This window comes from Myotis brandtii, unplaced genomic scaffold, assembly GCF_000412655.1.
Source record: "Myotis brandtii unplaced genomic scaffold, ASM41265v1 scaffold40, whole genome shotgun sequence".
In the NCBI taxonomy this organism is placed as follows: Eukaryota; Metazoa; Chordata; class Mammalia; order Chiroptera; family Vespertilionidae; genus Myotis; species Myotis brandtii.
Window position 1 is genome coordinate 1,960,388 of NW_005365372.1, and position 5,951 is coordinate 1,966,338.

At 32.4% G+C, this 5,951-nt stretch overlaps 1 long non-coding RNA gene across 1 annotated transcript in view; it reads left to right on the forward strand.

Moving 5' to 3' along the window:
- The first annotated feature begins 828 nt into the window (after nt 1-828).
- Nucleotides 829-5,951, forward strand: part of LOC106727310 — a 12,694-nt gene continuing 7,571 nt past the window's right edge. Inside the window, exon 1 of the long non-coding RNA XR_001363481.1 lies at nt 829-860. This is a non-coding gene — a long non-coding RNA (uncharacterized LOC106727310). The remainder of the gene's footprint in view (nt 861-5,951) is intronic.

Below are 5,951 nucleotides of genomic sequence, written 5' to 3' on the forward strand. Positions count from 1 at the left end.
TTTGTTTATATGATGTGTCACCTTTATTGATTTGGGAATATTGTACCAGCCTTGCATCCCTGGAATAAATCCCACTTGATCATGGTGTATGATCTTTTTAATATATTGCTGGATGAGATTTGCTAATACTTTATTGAGGATTTTAGCATCTATGTTCATCAGGGATATTGGCCTCCAATTCTCTTTCTTTGTAGTGTCTTTGTCTGTTTTTGGAATTAGGATAATGCTGGCCTCATAAAAAGAGTTTAGAAGTGTTCCTTCCTGTTGGATTTTCTGAAATAGCTTGAGGAGTATATGTATTAGTTCTCTTTTGAATGTTTGGTAAAACTCCCCTGTGAAGCCATCCAGACCTAAGCTTTTGTTTGGTGGGAGTTTTTTGATTACTGCTTCTATTTCATCAGTTGTTATTGGCTTATTCAGGTTTTCTGATTCCTCCTGATTCAATTTTGGGAGATTATATTTTTCTAGGACTTGGTCTATTTCATCCACATTGTCCAGCTTAGCATATAGTTGTTCATAGTATTTTCTTACAATTCTTGTATTTCTGTGGTGTCCGTGGTTATTTCTCCACCTTTGTTTCTGATTTTATTTATTTGTGTCCTCTCTTTTTGTTTCTTGATGAATCTGGTTAACGGTTTAACAATTTTGTTTATCCTTTCAAAGAACCAGCTCTTAGTTTCATTGATTTTTTGTATTTATTTTTTTTTTTTAGCCTCTATGTTATTTATTTCTGCTCTGGTCCTTATTATTATTATTTCCTTTCTTCTATGTACTCTGGGCCTTTCTTGTTGTTCTCTTTCTAGTTCTTTAAGTTGTAGGGTTAAATAGTTTATTGCTGATTTTTCTTATTTTTTTGAGGTGTGCCTGTAGTGCTATGAGTTTCCCTCTCAGGACTGCCTTTGCTGTGTCCCAGAGATTTTGGGTTATTGTGTGTTCATTTTCATTTGTTTCCAGGAAGTTTATTATTTCTTTCTTGATCTTGTTGGTAACACATTCATTATTTAATAACATGCTATTGAGCCTCCATGTGTTTCAATGTTTTGGGGTCTTTTTACTGTAGTTGATTTCTAATTTCATTCCACTGGATCTTAGAAGATGCTTGATATGATTTCAATCTTCTTGAACTTGTAGAGACTTGTTTTGCATCCTAACATGTGGTCTGTCTTTGTGAATGATCCATGTGCACCTGAGAAGAATGTATATTCTGCTGCATTGGGGTCATATGTTGTATAACTGTCAATTAAATCCATCTGATCTAGTGTGTCATTTAGAGTCTCTGTTTCCTTGTTAAGTTTTTGTCTGGAAGATCTACCCAGTGACGTTAAAGGGGTGGTAAAGTCCTCTACTATGACTGTATTGTTGTTGGTCTCTCCAGTAAAGTCCTTTAGAAGTTTGTTTTTTGTGTTTTTTTTATATTTAAGTGCACCTATATTGGGTGCATATATGTTTACCAGGGTTATATCCTCTTGTTGGATCGATCCCTTTAGTATCATGTAGTGACCTTTGTTGTCTCTTGTGATGGCCTTCATTTTAAAGTCTATTTTGTTAGATATGAGTATTGCTACTCCAGCGTTTTTTTCTTTTCCATTTTCATGGAAAAATTTTTCCATCCCTTCACTCTCATCCTGTGTGTGTCTTTTGTTTTGAGGTGGGTTTCTTGCAAACAGCATATAATTGGGTCATGTCTTTGTATCCATTCAGCTACCCTACATCTTTTGATTAGAGCATGTAATCCATTTACATTTAGGGTTACTACTGATAGGTCCTTATTTATTGCCATTTTAATTCTGTATTGGAAGGTTTCTCTCTCTGTTTCTTCTTCTCATTATAGCAGTCCCTTTCTCATTTCTTGTAATGCTGGCTTGGTTGTGATGTACTCCTTTAGCCTTTTTTTCCCCTCTGGGAAGTTCTTTATTTGACCATCTATTTTGAATGATAGCTTTACTGGATATAGTAATCTTGGTCTCAGATCCTTACTTTCCATTACCTTAAGTATTTCATGCCATTCCCTTCTGGCCTGTAGACTTTCTGATGGGAAATCAGGTGTCAGCCTTATGGAAACTCCTTTGTAGGTAACAGTTTCCTTTTCTCTTGCTGCCTTTAAGATTCTCTCTTTGTCTTTATTTTTTGGCATTATAATTATGATATGTTTGGGAATGGGCCTGTTTGGGTTCTTCTTGCTTAGGGTTCTCTGTGCCTCCTGAACTTGGGTGACTTTTTCCTTTACCAGTTTAGGAAAGTTTTCTGCCATTATTTCTTAAAACACGTTCTCTATTCTTTTCTCCCTTTCTGCCTCTTCTGGCACACCTGCTATTCTAATATTGTTATGTTTCATGTTGTCCCACAGCTCCCTTAAGCTGTCCTCCTGTTTTTTTAATTGCTTTTTTTCTTTTTGGTTCTCTTATTGAGTGATATTTTCAACTGCCTTTTAATTCACTGATTTGATCCTCAGCTTCCCCTATTGGCAGTGTATTCCTTCCAAAAACTGACAATTTTTAGATACTGAAATAATATTTCATTCCTCCTTTGTTTATATAATCATAGTGCATAATTCATACTTGGATATAAATTTCTATGTCTTAGTTTCTTCTTACAATTAGAATCTGACTTATAGGGTAAATGTGAGGATAAAATGAGGAAATATATGTAAAAAGCAATGTATTTGTTTCATTAGTAATGTGTTTGGTACATAGTAAGGTATCAGAAATTAATAATAAAACATTTTAGCCATTTATTTAATAATTTAAGATAGCCATGTATTAAAGTTGTACACAAATATATGTATATATACTTTTTCACTTCCAACATATTTGTAAATTTTTGCTGGGTAGACAATGGGAAGTTTAACTCTCCCTATCACTCCTAATACATTTATTTGTATGTAATATATGTTAAATGTCTGGGTTGCACTGAATTATAGGTAAAAAAAAAACCTTGAATAATCATGGAGGAATGGAAGGGATAAAATGATAGCAATGAAGCACACTGAAAAATACAATTAATTATCATTTTCATAAAATAAATTATACCAACATATAATCATATCTATTTAAAGAAAGAATGTTTCTGTTTATCAATAATCTCATTTTCTGCAAAAATTCTTACTGTCAGAACAAAACCACTTTAAAATGACTTGCTTATTCATATTGCTTGATTTGTAAAAGCAATAGTTTATTTTCTTTTATTCCTCATAAAGGAATTTTCTTCCTTATAAACTTTTCCTGTAGAGGCCTTAACAGTCTTTTTAAACTCAGACTTAAGAGCTATTATCACTTAAAGTATTTTGAAACCTGAGCTTTGGAAAAGTTGTTTTTTCAGGCTTTCATCACTACTATTTTGAGTAATCATTTGCAGGTTGATCACTGAGCAGTCACATATAACTGGGTCTAATTGTTTAGATCAAACTAATAATTGAATAGAATTCACCCTTCATTGGACAAGTTATGACATGGTAATTGACTTTTGACACTTTGGAAGAAAAGATACATACAGGTAGATTGATTTTGGTCACATTAGCATGTTATGCAAAAATAGCCTGTGTTTCAGTTTCAGATAAACCTCACAAATAAAGCATGGCTGTCATTCACAGCCTCTGATTGGCTTACAGATTTTCTTCTTAATATTAAATTTACTTAATTTATAAGATAGTAACTAGGAAGACAAAATATATCACAGTGGAGACCAAGGACTCAAATTTAAGTCTAAAAGGAAAACTCTGGAGACAGTGGAAAGGATTTTGATTTGTATCTAAGAGTCATTATGTTGCTTCTTATATGTTTTTCTGGTTTGAACTTCATTTTAAGCATGCAATTTATAGAAATGATTGTCACTGAGCTCTCTCTCTCTTTCTCTCTCTCTCTATATATATATTATAATTTTACCATTCATATTCAACAAAACATTTTATATAGTGTATTGTATATAGAAAATAATGCCAGTTTATGACATTTAATTGCCTATAGAATACATCCAGTGCCCCGGAGTCTAATTTGTTTGCATTATGGTCAGGTCATCTACTTTAAAACACAGATTGTATAACTACTGGTAGATTGCATTACACCATTTAAATAAATAGTAGCAATTTGTCAATGTCATCTTAACTTCAACATTTCCTTTGAAACACCAAGAAACAGTAATTCCACTAATCTGACCCCACCATTTTTTAGAATGTGATGACCAAAATATTCTTGTTCTTAATAGATAATGCTTATATGTCTTTTATAAATTCTTATTAAGCATCCTTTTAGAAAGATAAATGAATAAACTTTGGAAAAAATGAAAAGTTTTTTGATAGATGCCAAACTATATTAAATGCTTAAAGGAATGGATTGCAAAGATATTACATAACAATTGGGTTAAAAAACAAATGATTAAAGTTATTTTCATAACGTATATAGCATCACTCTGAAAGGAACTCTAAGCAAGGAGACATTTATCCCACAAATCAAAATGGATTATCTGGCCAAAGGGCTTTTTTTTCTGTTTTCTGTTTATTTTTTTATTGTTTTCTACTATTCTCTATGAATTGTACTGCTGATACCATCAATTGGAATGTCATTGTAGTTATTTGGTTCATTTACTTAGATCATCTAAAATAAAATGCCACTATAAAAGGGTCAGGGAATTAGATATGTTGAGGAGTTCTCTTAAACAAAGAAAACAAATTTAAAAGATGGAGATTCCTTAAACTTGAAAGACAATTGCTGATAAGGAAAGTGATCAAAGTACATAGCACCACAAATTATATAGAGAAGAAGGATAAATTATTTTCCGAACCAAATCTTGCCAAAATAAAATAAATAGGCTTCCTTTGATCCTAGAAAATAAAATATCTAGGGAAAATATAAATATTAATTTACTTAATAGAATAAATTTTATGAGACCCATTGTGTTTAGAAGTAGTCATATACTGAGAATATAATTTACACATATGTTTTAGTTAACTAGTGATTAGGAGTATATGTCAGAAGTGAGAAATCTATAGTTCAATGTCAGGTTTTATTTATTCTTTCAACATGTATTTTTGGACTGTCTTCTATGTGCCAAGCACTTGATAAAGCACAATAATTAAAACATCTGTTATCCACCATCATGGAACTTACTATTCAATAGAGAAAACAGATATTTAACAAAGAGTCTCACAATTAATGAAAATTAAAGTTAAATTACGTTTTTCAAGTGGTTTTAAAAAAATTATGTGTTTATGTTTATGAGAGAGAGTAAAATAGTGGTGATAAATTAGTTCTGGGGTTGAGTTGAGGTAAGGAAAGGCCTCTCAGAGAAAATAATGTTTAAGCAGAAATTTGGAAGATATGTAGAAGTAATTTAAGCTGAGTAGGCAGGGGAAGCACTGTAGACACAGGAAAGTGTGTGTCAAGTGAAAAATAAGTTAGTTTACTTGTGGAGTTGAAAGAAGGCCACTATAAATTGAGGTTAAAGATGGGGAGAGTGAAATGAGAGAAAGATGCAGAAGTGGTCTGGATTAATTTGTATATGCTATTTAATCACATAGGAAGTAAACTCTTTGACATTGGTCTAGGCAATATAGTATTGGATATCTCCTCAAGCAAGAAGGGCAACAACAACAACAACAAAAAATAAGATTATATCAAACAAAAAAGTTTTTGCAGGGAGGAAAGCCATCAACAAAATAAAAATACTACTTACTGAATGAAATAATATATTTACAAATGGTGTGTCCAATAAAAGGTTAATATCCAAAATACATAAGAAACACATAGTTTAACACCAAAAATATCTAATTAAAAATGTGCGCAGAGCCCAGCTGGTGTGGCTCAGTGATTAAATGTTGACCCATGAACCAAGAAATCTCCTGTTCTATTCCTGGTCAGGGCACATTCCCGGGTTACAGCCTTGATCCCCAGTAGGGGGCATGATGTGTCTCTCTCATGGGTGTTTCTACCTCTCTATCTCTCTCCTTTCCTCTCTAA